Raw genomic sequence first — 14,020 nt, forward strand, 5'->3', positions numbered from 1 at the left:
TGTTAGTCACTCAGTGGTGTCTGACTCTTTGTGACCCATGGACTGTAGCCCACCAGGCTCCTCTACTGTTCTCAGGCAAGAACACTGGAGTGGGTAGCCATTACCTTCTCCAGGGAACCTTCCCAACCCAGGAATTGATTTCCATTTCCCAACCCAATGCCTTGCATTGCAGGCAGATTATCTACCATCGAATCCACCAGAGAAGCCCATCAGTAAAGCTGTATATATACCTAAACACATATATACACACAAATACTTACATGACATAACTTTAAAAAAGAACCTACATTTATTTACTGTTTTTATTATACAGCATAGGATTAGATGCAAATTTTTAAACTTTTGCGTGTATATAATAAGAATTAAATTATACACGAATATGTTTTAAATTGCTATTCAAATTTTAATATGATTAAATTGGAATTAGAAAAATATTGGCTGGGTATATTTGTGATCTAATTATGTCATATTTTGTATGAATTAATATTTAACTGTTTTTCAAAGGTAGTAGTCACATTGACTCCCTAAAAGCATTAACTTTCAGTAACTTCCATAAAGAATTTCAGATTGAACCTAAAATATATAGAAATATATATAATATTTCTAGGAATTTATACCTCATACTTTTTTTTAGCCAAGAACAGATATTATTTCCCTTGCATACACCTATTTCCTTTACTGCTTCTAGTAGTTTTAATCACATTAATTAGAATTCTTAACTCGTAAGAACTTTATAGTGAAAATTAAGAAGTAAGCAATTATAGACTGTATATTACTTTTTGTTTTAGTCACTGAGTCACTTCTGACTGTGATGGAGCCTGCTAGGTTCCTCTGTCCATGGGATTTCCCAGGCAAGAATACTGGAGTGGGTTGCCATTTCTCTCTCCAGGGAATCTTTCCGGCCCAGAGATCAAACATGCATTTCCTGCATTGGTAGGCAGATTGGTGTATATTACTACAGCATTCTTTACCTTGGCAAATTAATTATTAATAAATTTTATAATTTCCAGAGGTTTGTCATCTTTTTAATAGTAAAGTCTTTCAATGTGACACAAGAAATATTCACTAACAAACCCAAATATAATAAGTTCCTCTATCATAGGAAGTCAAAGTAGATAAGCCTGTATTCAGTAATAATTGTTTAATATTTTGTCTTATTTGGAAATAATTTATGTATTCAATAAGATTCTATCACTTTACTCAGCAAAACTCTAAGAACGGAAATTACCAAAAGGATTTGCGAAACTACTTAAGTAGACATACAGTAATGTATAATTATTGCTGAAAAGCTCAACTAAAAACTCGTATCCTACTTAAATCACTTGTTCTCAACAGTTATGTTTCAATTACTTTTGAAAGCTTTGTGTGACATTAGACAAAGTCGGCCATCATCCTAAGCTGTTTGTCTTGCCTATAAATTTTGTAACAGAGATAGTATGAACTTCTTGGACTAGTAAACCCAGATAGAATGAGTGTTACATGTCTGCATTGTATTTAATGTTGTTAACACTGAAGTTATGTCTTTTAATTAAACCAATAAACTTCACATAGCTTTTATTTACTGGCGATTATTCAATATTCTGTGAATTTTTTAAATTGGATTACTGTATTTCTGAAAGTTTCAGGATTACTTAATTTATAAAGCACTTATTTGAAGTCAATTAAGTAGAGGTCTTTTACAAAATAATTTTGGCAGTGACATCTGAAGGTAGAAAAATATCACACATCTACAACATGCATATATAGACATCTGTAAACATACAGACGCAAATATAGATCTTATTGCTTTCATTTAAAAAATTTAGCTATGAGTCAGGTGTATTACTAGTACTTGACTGGTTTTTGAGATCAGATGGATCCAAATTATGTTTCTGGAAGTTTGTCCATTAAGATGTTTGCATTTTTGTTTTTGTTATTGTCACCTTTGTTGTTCTTTTTTTTTTTTTTCCCCCCACCCTAGAATTTGTAAAGAGACTTGGAATTTTTCATTTGCCCATTTTTAAAATAGCTCCTTTTTTCTATTTCTGATAAGAAGCATCTCCCTAAAGTTAGCATTTCAAAGAGTGGTTCTTAGGTTCTAGAGAAGATGGAATAGAAAAATTTTAAGATTTGGTAAATTTTAAAATTTGCATTTCAAATACACAGAGAAAATATCCAAATTTTCTCCAAAATAGGGTATATTTGCCTGTTATCAGAGGCCTGAAATAATTACTATTTAAACTTTCCTTATTTTCTAAAGTGTTGGGTTTCCCTGGTGGCTCAGATGGTAAAAGATCCACCTGCAATGAGGGAGACCTGGGTTCAATCCCTGGGTTGGGAAGATCCCCTGGAGGAGGGCATGGCAACTTACTCCAGTATTCTTGCCTGAAGAATCCTCCTGGACAGAGGAGCCTGGTGGGTTACAGTCCATGGGGTTGCAGGGTCGGACTCAACTAAGCACACAGTAGCAATCTTTTGAAAACATTTTGAGATGAATAGAGGACTTTAAGGGGGAGGGGGTTAAAAAAAAGAAAAGGTGGACTTCGAATTGTTTCTAGAGCTGCAGCTCTGGTTTTGCAAAGATTTGAAAGGCAAAGTTGTTTCTAATTCCTCGAAGAATTTAGTTGTAGCCTAAATTATATGTCAAGGGACTGAGCTTCCCATCCAACTAGATTATTTTCAGTTTATATCAGGTAGAGGATTTCCAACTAAAATGGAAAAATCCAGGAGCTTTATGGTTTAGTGCAGTATGCCTTTCTGAAAAATGTATATAGAGCATTCAGCAAAGGCCTTATCATGTTATTTTTTTTTTCTCCTGAGTATACAATTCAGCCTTAGATCAATTAACCTTTTGAAGAGAAAGGCTCGACTTTTGTTTCAGTCAGTACCTGAATATTAGCCTCTAGCTGATGTTTCTTGATCAGTTTGTAAGAGAGAAAATCTGGTCATCTGTTTCTTCTGTGAGGGGATTTTCCCAAGAGGCCTTCTGGTTTATCTGATAAATACAGTGTAATCATGGGTGGGAAGAACACCCTTTAGCTACCAGTCAGGGTTTCTGTGAATGTGAATGTCCACTAATCTTTGTAACTGTTCTCTAAATGTGATAGTATCTGCTGAAAGGCATGATAAATGAGGCTTTGTGGTTTTATCTTGTTAGAGGAATCTGTAAGGCAGGCTATTTTAATTCTTAGTGTCCTCTTTTCAATTTGGTCTTTCCATAGGTACCAAAAAGAAAATTGTTAGAATGAGAGCTCCCTATTTTTTTCTTCAAATATAGAAGTTTTTCCAGTTCACAGGATTCATCATCTGGTTATTGACAAGTAGGATATTAGATTTGTTAGGTAGGTAGAACAGGGAAAAGGAGTCCAAAATGGCGGTGGCTAAAAGACAAGGAAGGTCAAAGGAAGGTCCAAGGACCAGAGTGAAGACTTCAGGCAGAACAAACAGCACTCCTGGCTAAGCCCAATTTGCATAGGGCAGGCCCAGGTGGAGGAAAAAACATACAAAAGGAGGAGCCAAAGTGCTTTCTCACAGACTCTCTCCCGCGCGTGTGCATTCTCTCTCTCTCTCTCTCTCTCTCTCTCTCTCTCTCTCTCTCTCATACTCCCTCCCCATGCACTCCTCCACTCTCTTCCCTTCGAGTCTTGGATTCTCCTGCTGTCTTCTAAATAAAATGGAGCTGTAACACTGATTTGCCTAAGAGCTGTAGCACGGTTTGTCCAAGACCCGAGAGCTGTGACGCCGAGGGCTTTAATGTCCGTCGCTCCAAATCTTTGTCGTGACGAGACAAAGAACCGAGGAACATACACTTGCATGACATCTAGGACCAGAGTGAAGACTTCAGGCAGAACAAACAGCACTCCTGGCTAAGACCAGTTTTCATAGGGCAGGCCCAGATGGAGGAAAAAACATATAAAAGGAGGAGCCAAAGCGCTTTCTCATGGACTCTCTCTCCCGGACTTTCTCTCTCTCTCTCTTGCTATCTTCTAAATAAAATAGAGCTGTAACACTGATTTGCCTAAGAGCTATAACACGATTTGTCCAAGACCCAAGAGCTGTGACACGCCAAGGGCTTTAATGTCCATCGCTCCAAATCTTTGTTGTGACGAGACAAAGAACCGAGGAACATACACTCGTGTGAACATACACTCGCGTGACACATTAATCACAATAGCATCTCAAATCAATAGACTTTTTATGGCTTGACCATAGATGCTAGAGGCATCCCAAAAGGCATCTCTATCTGTCTACAGGGAGACAGATCCAGGAGACCTGCCTTTGGTAAGAAATATTACACTTGGCTAGCTTCTGCCAGTTTTCCAGATTCCCTTGTGCAGACTCCAGAGCAACTATGGTGCTTCAGCAGGTCCCACTGTGGATGTCAAAACTGTAGGGGTAGAAAAATAATTTTCCCTCTATCTGTCTAGGTTCTTGACTGAGTGATCCCATCATAAAAGACATTAACAGGAGAAAAGCAAAATTTAATAACATGTATATTTTCTGTTTACATGTAAGATATACAAAGAAACTGAGTTAACTCCCTAAAATAGCCAAGTCAACACTATAAATACCACTGCCAGCTAGAGATGAAAGAAAGGTGTAGCAGTGGGAGGCAAGTTAAGGGAGGTAATCGGAAACAACACAGTCAGCAAGGCTATGGTTGTTATAAAGATTTAAGTCAGTGCCCTCTCCATTGGTAAGAGTTTCTAGAGTAGTCAACACCTTCTTTCTGGTATAGAGAGTGAGGCAGTCTTAAAAATGGAGAGTTCCCTTATGATGTAAATGTTTCTTATGAAAGGCTAACTTTACTCAGTTTTCAAAGCTTCTTCTGTGTCTGTAGTTTCTTAAAAATCGCATTTTCTTAATTCAGTGCAGTTTTTATACTAAAGAGACATATTTCGGGATAAGTTCTGTTCACCTTCACTAGCTTATATCTTCTGCCAGTAAAAGAAGCAGTAATTTTGAGGAAAAAACATTAAAATGTTGGGGTTTTTTGTTGTTCAGTCACTAAGTCATGTATTATTGTTTCAAAATAAGGATGTATAGTGTTTTAATAATTTATAAATAACTGTAGAGAACTAAATAAACAATAACTTCCATAAATGTTTGGCTTCATACCAAATAGGCAAAGGAATTGGAATTTTCAGAAAATGCATTACAGAAAATTTCCTAAAAGAGAGTCACATGTAACATTAACCTCATGCTCTATACCAAGACTATCAGAAAATTACACCCTTGCATGATGCCACATTTTTAAGATAATGATTAGAATTTTAAACATACATAGCTGAATTACAGTAGAGAAAATTTATATGAAAAGGAATGTAATTTGCAATTCAGAGTACTTAAAGAGTCATAGTTCTTCACATCTCAGAATTACTTCAGGGTTGTCATTATTTTATGAGCTTTGTACTTATAAGTGGATTTACAGATTTGGATTTAATCCATCAAATTACAGGAAAACTTGTTTAAGCTTTAGTCTAATACAGTGTAATTTTCAAAAAGAAATATAAATAGGTTCAGTATTTTCTTGCATTGGAAAAGTATAACATAAAAATTGATGAATTAGTCATTTTTTCAGTCTAAGATGAGACTAGAATTAGAAATACAATGTTTTTCAAATTTTGAGATTATAAGAAACACTTTGTATTGCTCCAGAAATGCTATCTTGTTATTTTTAATTTGTGAGAAAGTTGCTACAAACTCTAGTCAAGAAGGATTAAATTTTCTTCTTTAAGGGCACATCAGTAATGAGTCACTATTGGGCCTTAAGATAAACATTACTTGCTGTAAGTGTATGTATTATTTTCTACTCTTTTAAAGGTTTTTTTCCCCTATATTTTGATTTTTTATCATGTTAAAATAAACACGCAGACACTGAATCCAGAGTAAATCTGTAAATATATGTACATAAACATACCATGTTTAAATATTTTAGCATGGGTATTATTGTACTGTGATATTAATAACTTTTACTTTATAGTTTAAATGACTAGATATTATTCAATCATGTGACCTTTTAAATATCCATTTTACTTTTCTCAAGTATTTTCCCTTTAAAGAATAGCATTGTCATATATTATAATTCCCTCTTGAGAGAGATTTTGAAAAATCTTAACAAAGATGTACCTGATTTTATTCTCCATCTATCAATACTGTCTCTAGAATGTGACATAGTACATATGTTTTGCTATATACGAAATAGCTTTTCTATAAGATCTTCTAGTTAAAGATGAAAACAACACAAAATATCCATCAACAGGAAGGTGTTTAGTGATGGCTCATTCACAAAATAGAGGGTTGGGAAGCCTCCCTACCCAGTGCTTGCCAAAAAAGAGGAAACATCAATGTTCTGATAGGGAATAATCTCTAGACTTACATTAATAAGTGAAACAATGAGGCTGTAAAGCTGTTGCAGTATCCCCAGAGTGGTTAATCATGAAAAAGTACTGTATTTTTCAAATTACTGTTGTCTCTACAGTCAAGTTAAGGGGAACCGTTTATTTTCATTAGTTGAGCTTTAATATTCCTGATAATTTCCTGCCCTCACCTCATGCTCTGCTAGCTAAAGAGGACTGAGAGTTACTGAGGTTTTTTGTCCTCATCACATGACAAATATTAGAATATTATAAACTACTTATGGAAGCAAAAGCTAGGATCATATACTTTATGACATCTATCTCACTGAACATATTTAATCTGTTATATGTTCTCCATTTTAGAATATTAAAAGGTGAATCTGTGTTAGAGCTTTATTAAAAACATGAATGATAGGAGTCACAAAATACACTGGGATATAGATTCTAGATTTTTAACATTTATAAAATATATTTTTTCTTTTTACATTCATGCAACTACCATTTGGGGAACAGATACCAAACATTGAATATCCGTTTAAATGTTAGCCTTAATGATTCTGGAGAATTTTTTTTTTTTTTTTTAATAACATGTTTGGTTGGCAAATACATAAATGCTTATCTGTAGAACATACAGGCAAAGCCTTGAGTTTACTTCCACCTCCAAGAGAGTATACCCTTTTTCATTTATATAATCATTTAAAAAATAAAAGTAAAAAAGTTATCCTGGCACTGAGATTGTAGTGAAAGGTTGTTTAACCACGAAAGATGCCAGGATCCTTGCTCTATGGAGGAGAAGAATTCAATCCAGGGCCAGAGACAAGGCTTGATTGCTCAGAGCTTTTGTGTAATGAAGTTTTATTAAAGTATAAAAAAGATAGAGAAAGCTTCTGACATAGACATCAGAAGGGGGCAGAAAGAATGCCCCCTTGCTAGTGTTAGCAATGGAGTTATATACCTTTTAATTAGTTATTATAATGAATCAAAAGAATGTCTCAAGTTTGTGTAAATTTTACCAGACCCACTCCCACAATTTGGAGAAGGCAATGGCACCCCACTCCAGTACTCTTGCCTGGAAAATCCCATGGACAGAGGAGCCTGGTGGGCTGCAGTCCATGGGGTCGCTAGGAGTCGGACACGACTGAGCAACTTCAATTTGACTTTTCACTTTCATGCATTGGAGGAGGAAATGGCAACCCACTCCAGTGTTCTTGCCTGGAGAATCCCATGGACAGAGGAGCCTGGTGGGCTGCCGTCTATGGGGTCACACAGAGTCGGACATGACTGAAGTGACTTAGCAGCAGCAGCAACTCCCACAATTTACATTTTAGGATAACAAGATTAGAATTTAACAATAGAAAGATCCTACCAGACCCACTCCCATAATATACATTCTGAGATATTAGGATTAGTCAGAAGGTTTTCAGGAAGGAGAAACTGTCCTCAAGCAGGATACATTGTTGTTGTATAATCCCTAGTACAGAGTTTAAACTGAGTTGTGTAATTGAATAAGACTAAGAAATGTAGGAGAAGGAAATGGCAACCCACTCCAGCATTCTTGCCTGGAGAATCCCAGGGACAGAGGAGCCTAGTGGGCTGCCATCTATGGGGTCGCACAAAGTCGGACACAACTGAAGCGACTTAGCAGCAAGGAATGTAGACAAAAAAAAAAGTTTGCCCTTTCCTCTTCCTTGAGAATTCCAGACCCCTGTCTCCACTTTGAGGGCCCCAGAGCCCTTTCTCCTCCTTGGGGACCCTGGACTTCTTAACAATCTGCCTAGGAATTGACTCTCTCGGTAGCAGTGAACAAGGAATACACAAGTTTTCTTTCTTCATAAACTTGTCATCTTGTGGATAAGGACAGGAAATCACCTAGAAATGAAGAGACAGAGTTTCACTTGGTGATAAACGACCATGATGTAAATAAGCAGACAGGTGAGATTAAGTGATGAGTCCAGTGAAGTACACTTGTGCCTTCACTGTGAGAGAAGACTCATCAGGGAAGACCTGAGGATGTTGCCTCTGAGCTGTAACCTGAGTGATCAACTGTTCACAAAACTGGAACATCTTGACATGACAAACTGGATTATAAAGAACAGTCACCTTCCAGTACTGATTGCTGCTTTAGGATGGATTTCCATTGGTTTTGGTCTTGACTTCCTACTTCAAGTCGCTACTTATTCTAATCTATATATACATGACAGATAAATCTAAAAGAAATAATCACAAACATGTACCTTGCAGTATGTTGTATTTCTACTTTAAAACTCTTAATGGCTGCCTAAGGCTTAAAAGATAAAATCCACATTACTCAAACCAGCATTCTAGCTGCTAAAATTACACTCTTTCCTACGTAAGCAATTTTAGCTCTAATTGTTCCCAAACATAAACCTTTTATTCCATTTAAACTGCTCCAACACAAGTTGCTAGTTCTTGTCTCCCTTGTTTAGTGTTTTTGGTTTGTTTTGTTTTTAACTGTTTTGTTTAGAATGCCCCTCCTCCATAATGTGTCTCTTTTTAAACCCAACTTCAATCCTCTACCCTTGATCTGGAGTGATCTGTCTTTCCATAGAATAATTTCCGCAGTTACTGGTCCTGAAACCCTATCCTGTAGCTGTCAGTACTAGATATTGTTATATGCTCTATATATTTATGTATATATCTCCTGTGTATTGATACGCAACTTACTATCTTGTAGTATGGCTAATCTTTTTGATATCATTTCTATCTCTCCAACTGAATTTCACATTCCTTAGGAGCAGCTGCCATATTCTAGACTTCTTAGACCCTTTATTTCTTTTTATACACAATGTCTGAACAATGGAGTTCCTTTTTTTAAAGGTGAAATATTTTGAAATGTTTTAATTTCCTGTCACTTAAAACTTCAATAAAGAATACATTAAAGTAATAATTGTGGTAGGTTGAAAATTCTTTTGGAGCTTTGTGTTCAGGATGATCTATAAAAATATCAGGAGAGCCATATAGACTTACCTATTTATTTAATTTTCTGGAAATGAAGACTATATGAAGAGTTGAGTAAAACTGTTACTTTTTCACTCCACTTATAAAACCAAGGGAACAAAATTTTGCTAACTGGTCTTCACTCTTTCACCTTGTGTTTGGTTGTAAAGTATTTAATTGGAAGTTGGGAGCTTGGAAACATTACTGATATAAATATATTTAATGAGTTTTAATAACAGGTTTCACCTAGAATAGATTTATGTTGGTCTGTGTTTTTTTTTTTTTTTTTAATTTGTGTTTAAACATTTTAAACATTCATGTTAAAGTATGTGTTTATTTCATTTTATTAATTTGATGTCATTCATTTATTTATTTTTGTTTTCTTCTTTTCAAGGCCCTGTGGAATCCTACATGCACTGAAGGTTTATTTAAACCAGTACATAATATTTCAACCTAGCTTACATCATTATTTGATAATAAATGTATCACAAATCTGACATGCTAAATATCATATCAATTTTCCATTATTTCTTGCATTAGCTATTTCTCAGAGTATATAATACAGAAATGTTTCCATTCCAAATATTTCACACTTTTTGCATTTGTACACAATTGCATAAAGTATTAGTGGATTAGTTTAAACTAACATTCCTACCTTGCTGTATTTTTAAAACAAAAATAGACTTTTAATTTTTAATTTCTCTACATACAGCTGTTCTAAATATAATATTCCACTTGGCAGTACCTATTTTTTGTTTAACCTTCTCATCCATGTCATTTGTGTCTCTGGTTATAGTCTTTGTTTAATTTCAGTATATTCTATGTATATTAGATAAATTTGAAAGCAGTGATTCTAATTTGACCCATCATTGCATAACAGTTCTTACTGAAGAACTAAATTGCCTCTATTTTTCCCTTGCATTGAGATCAAAAGATGAAAATATATGTCTTCAAATGAAGTAAATCGTGAAGAGTCTTATTCTCTCTGTAGATAGTAAAAAAAATTTATATCTCTAAACAAGTGAAGAAAGTTTATTGGCCATTGACCTTATATTGAGGAGAAGTTTGTTGAATGTCTTATTAAAAAAATAAAAAACCCTGTCTCCTGGTCTTGGCATACTGCCTGATTTCTGTGTGTCCTTGTTTATCACCTTTCTATAATACCTCACTTTAATTATCAAATGTCCGGGTAGCAACAAGGCACTCTTGCATGTTGTAGTTTATTGAAAGGATAAGTGACCGAACCTAGAAGTGTCTCAGTCTCGTAGTGCAGGGCAACAGAAGAGCCATAGGGCTAAGGAGAACAAAGCAGGTTTTACTGAATTCTATATTTTTTTTATACAGGAAATGAAATAATCATAGTTAATGGTGGTAACATTTAGAACTATGCTATGAAATTTCTTATTTCACTCATTTGTAACATATAATATGCATGATCAAAGTTGGGTTTAAATCATGGTATTAAAATAAAACTAAATATATTTATTCACTTGAAAACAGTGTATGTGTCCTTGTTGACTTTGCTCTTTTAAAAACATAAAATACATGTTTTTATGATTCAGGATACAACAGTGATTTTGTTCCACTAACAGCTTTCTAGAGTTTATTCTTCTGTTCTTATCTGTTGCTACTTATTGTCTTACTTTATATTTGAAACCCTTAGGTGTAGATAATGTAAGCAATTCCATTACCTACAGTAAAGCACTCCTTTGGTAAAGATTTTTATCAGCTTGAATGGTCAATATCATTTTGAAGAAAAAAAAATTCAATTAAAGATATTTTGACTAGGGTTCAAAAGAAAAAATAAATGTATTAGCAAGTAGATTAAGTCAATAAAGAAAGGTACTTTTTCCCTCAAAAGCAATGTAGCAGAAACTGTCAATATAGACAAAAAAACCACCTACCTGAAAAGCTACTACTTTATGATTGCTCTTTAATACCAGTAAAGCATTTCAGGCTGCTTCCTTGGAAACCTTTTTTTTTTTTTTCCTTTATTTAATTCTTTTTTAATGGAATTGGGCTGAATATACATCAGTGAACATGTTCATCAGCTAATCATTTTGCTTTCATGGTGAAATATATTCAGACTTTCCAGCAATGTTTGTTATGTAGCTTGATCATTTAACTATTAAAATGTTTTATATTTCCTTGATTACATTAAACATGAATTAAAAATAGGAATTAATGGACCTTTTTTTTTTTTTAAGAAAAATGTGTAAGAATCATTAAAATCACTGCACTGTATTCTAAGGTATAACAAAACTGAGATTGATTGTTTCTCAAAGAAAGCAGCATGAGGTGTAAAAATATATCTGACAAATACAGTGTAACATCAGTATTTACTGCATATGATATTATGCCTGCATATTTGTCTGAAATACTTTGATAATAATTAACTAAAAATAAAAGATAAACAAGCTTAATTAAATTCACTTTCCAAATAAGGAAAGTGGAATTTAAAGAAGTTGAGTGACTTTCTCAAGTTCCTCTAATATTTCTAACAAACATTAAAGCTTTGGATTGCGTTGTAGGTGTTCCAGATCCAAAAGTCAGGATTTTGTTTTGTTTTCCTGATTTCAGATGCTGGTGGATTGCATGATTGCAAAACTCAATACAAATTGTACTTGGATTGCATATGCATACTTGTATATTATACATACATTGTGTACTGTTAAAGGTTGTGTTTACCTTAAATCTGCATTACACACTAGGCATAATGGTGATGATAAAGATTTTTCTATGTGAGTATCTGTCTGAGATATATAATACATGAGCTAAGGAATTAATTTTATAATGTTAGAATTAATCATTCACATATAAAGAAGTGCTTAGAAGAAAAACCATGGACAGTTTTGCTAGATGTTTTAACAATTATTAACATGTTTTATTTATATCAAATCATTTTGAAAATTTAATTTTTCATGCCCTGAAATACATGCACGTTAAATGTTCTTATTTATAATATTTTTAAATATAAGTAACATTATTCATGGTTAGATTTAAGACATATAGCTGTGTGTTAAATGATTTTTTAATGAAGACTCTAAAGTAGGTATCTATTATGATACACATGTGATTTTTATTATGGCATACACAAAATCTTCCTTACTAAAGTTTTCAAAATTATTATTTTTCATAATTACCTAAATTTGATATTGTTTTAAACATTTATTTATTTAGAAAATAAAATATATTTTTCCATATTTAACTTCATGCTAGAGGCAGGAATATCTTAACAACAGAATGTTTTTCATTATTTTGTGCCTATGTATTCATACAGGACTGTCTAAATGTTGTTTGATCATATCTTAATTTCTTACATATAATCACACTTTCTATAAGAAATCATCTCAATGCTCTTGGGGACAACGGTAATTACTATTATGATATGCTTTTTCACTCTCCTCTTTCACTTTCATCAAGAGGCTCTTTAATTCTTCACTTTGCTGCCATAAGGATGGTGTCATCTGCATATCTGAGGTTATTGATATTTTTGTATATAATTATGCTTGTGCTGCTTATTCTGCTAAGTCGCTGCAGTCGTGTCTGACTCTGTGCAACCCCACAGATGGCAGTCCACCAGGCTTCCCTGTCCCTGGGATTCTCCAGGCAAGAACACTGGAGTGGGTTGCCATTTCCTTCTCCAATGCATGAAAGTGAAAAGTGAAAGTGAAGTTGCTCAGTTGTGTCTGACTCTTTGCGACCCCATGGACTGCAGCCTACCAGGCTCTTCCAACCATGGGATTTTCCAGGCTTGTAGTTGACTGCAAATACTTTTGGAGAAAATCAAAGGTAAAACAATCACTGTGTTTGAGTGACAAAAGACTTAAAATCAGTCACAGTTAAAGGTCTGATAATATTTCACCAAAAGAAAACAATTAAAAAGCAATTTTTTGTTAACATACAAAATTGTAAAAAAGCTAAAATTATGACTTATCATGCTAGTACATAAAAGATTTTTTTAAAAATAATTTCACATACTTTCTAGAACACATAATAATATATATATATATTCATGTAGATATAATCTAAGAAGTTTAAATGTTACTTTTTATTTGACAATCTTTCTCATGCAATTTAAAATATCCAATAAGGCTAAATAAATTAACATCCTTTTTATTTTTATTTGTTTAATAAGGAGAGAACATAAGTCTTTTGAGATCTTCCAGGTACCCTCTGGAAATTCTCAGTTATTTTGAAATCCAAAAGACTGCATTCAAAATTGGACTTGAGGAAATTTATTAAAAATGGTTAGCAAATTTAGAAAACTCTGCAGTGGCTACAGGGCTGGGAAAGGTTAGTGTTCATTCTAAGCCCAAAGAAAGGCAATGCCAAAGAATGTTCAAACTACTGCACAACTGTACTCATCTCACACACTAGCAAAGTAATGCTCAAAATTCTCCAAGCTAGGCTTCAATAGTACATGAACCAAGTACTTCCAGATGTGCAAACTGAATTTAGAAAAGGCAGAGGAGCCAGAGATCAAACTGCCAACATCTGTTGGATTATAGAAAAAGCAAGGGAATTCCAGAAAAATATCTTCTTTTGCTTATCAACTATGCTAAAGTCTTTGCTGTGTGGACCACAACAAACTGTGGAAAATTCTTAAAGAGATGGGAAGACCAGACCACCTCATCTGCCTCCTGAGGAAGCTGTATGCAGGTTAAGAAGCAACAGTTAGGACCAGACAAGGAACAATGGACTGGTTCCAAATAGGAAAAGGA

General features: G+C 34.1%; 1 protein-coding gene across 2 annotated transcripts in view; it reads left to right on the forward strand.

Annotated features, from left to right (window-relative positions):
• The window catches only part of CCSER1 (coiled-coil serine rich protein 1), a 1,463,256-nt gene that overhangs the window by 804,957 nt on the left and 644,279 nt on the right, over positions 1–14,020 (forward strand). Inside the window, exon 3 of one of the 2 annotated variants that reach the window (XR_008716743.1) lies at positions 9,691–10,413. The exons of the other annotated variant lie outside the window; for it this stretch is intronic. The gene's annotated coding sequence lies outside the window, so the exon portion shown is untranslated. Of the gene's footprint in view, positions 1–9,690; positions 10,414–14,020 lie in introns of those variants that run through there. 2 annotated transcript variants of the gene reach the window in all.

Source organism: Bubalus kerabau, chromosome 7 (genome assembly GCF_029407905.1).
Source record: "Bubalus kerabau isolate K-KA32 ecotype Philippines breed swamp buffalo chromosome 7, PCC_UOA_SB_1v2, whole genome shotgun sequence".
NCBI lineage: Eukaryota > Metazoa > Chordata > Mammalia > Artiodactyla > Bovidae > Bubalus > Bubalus kerabau.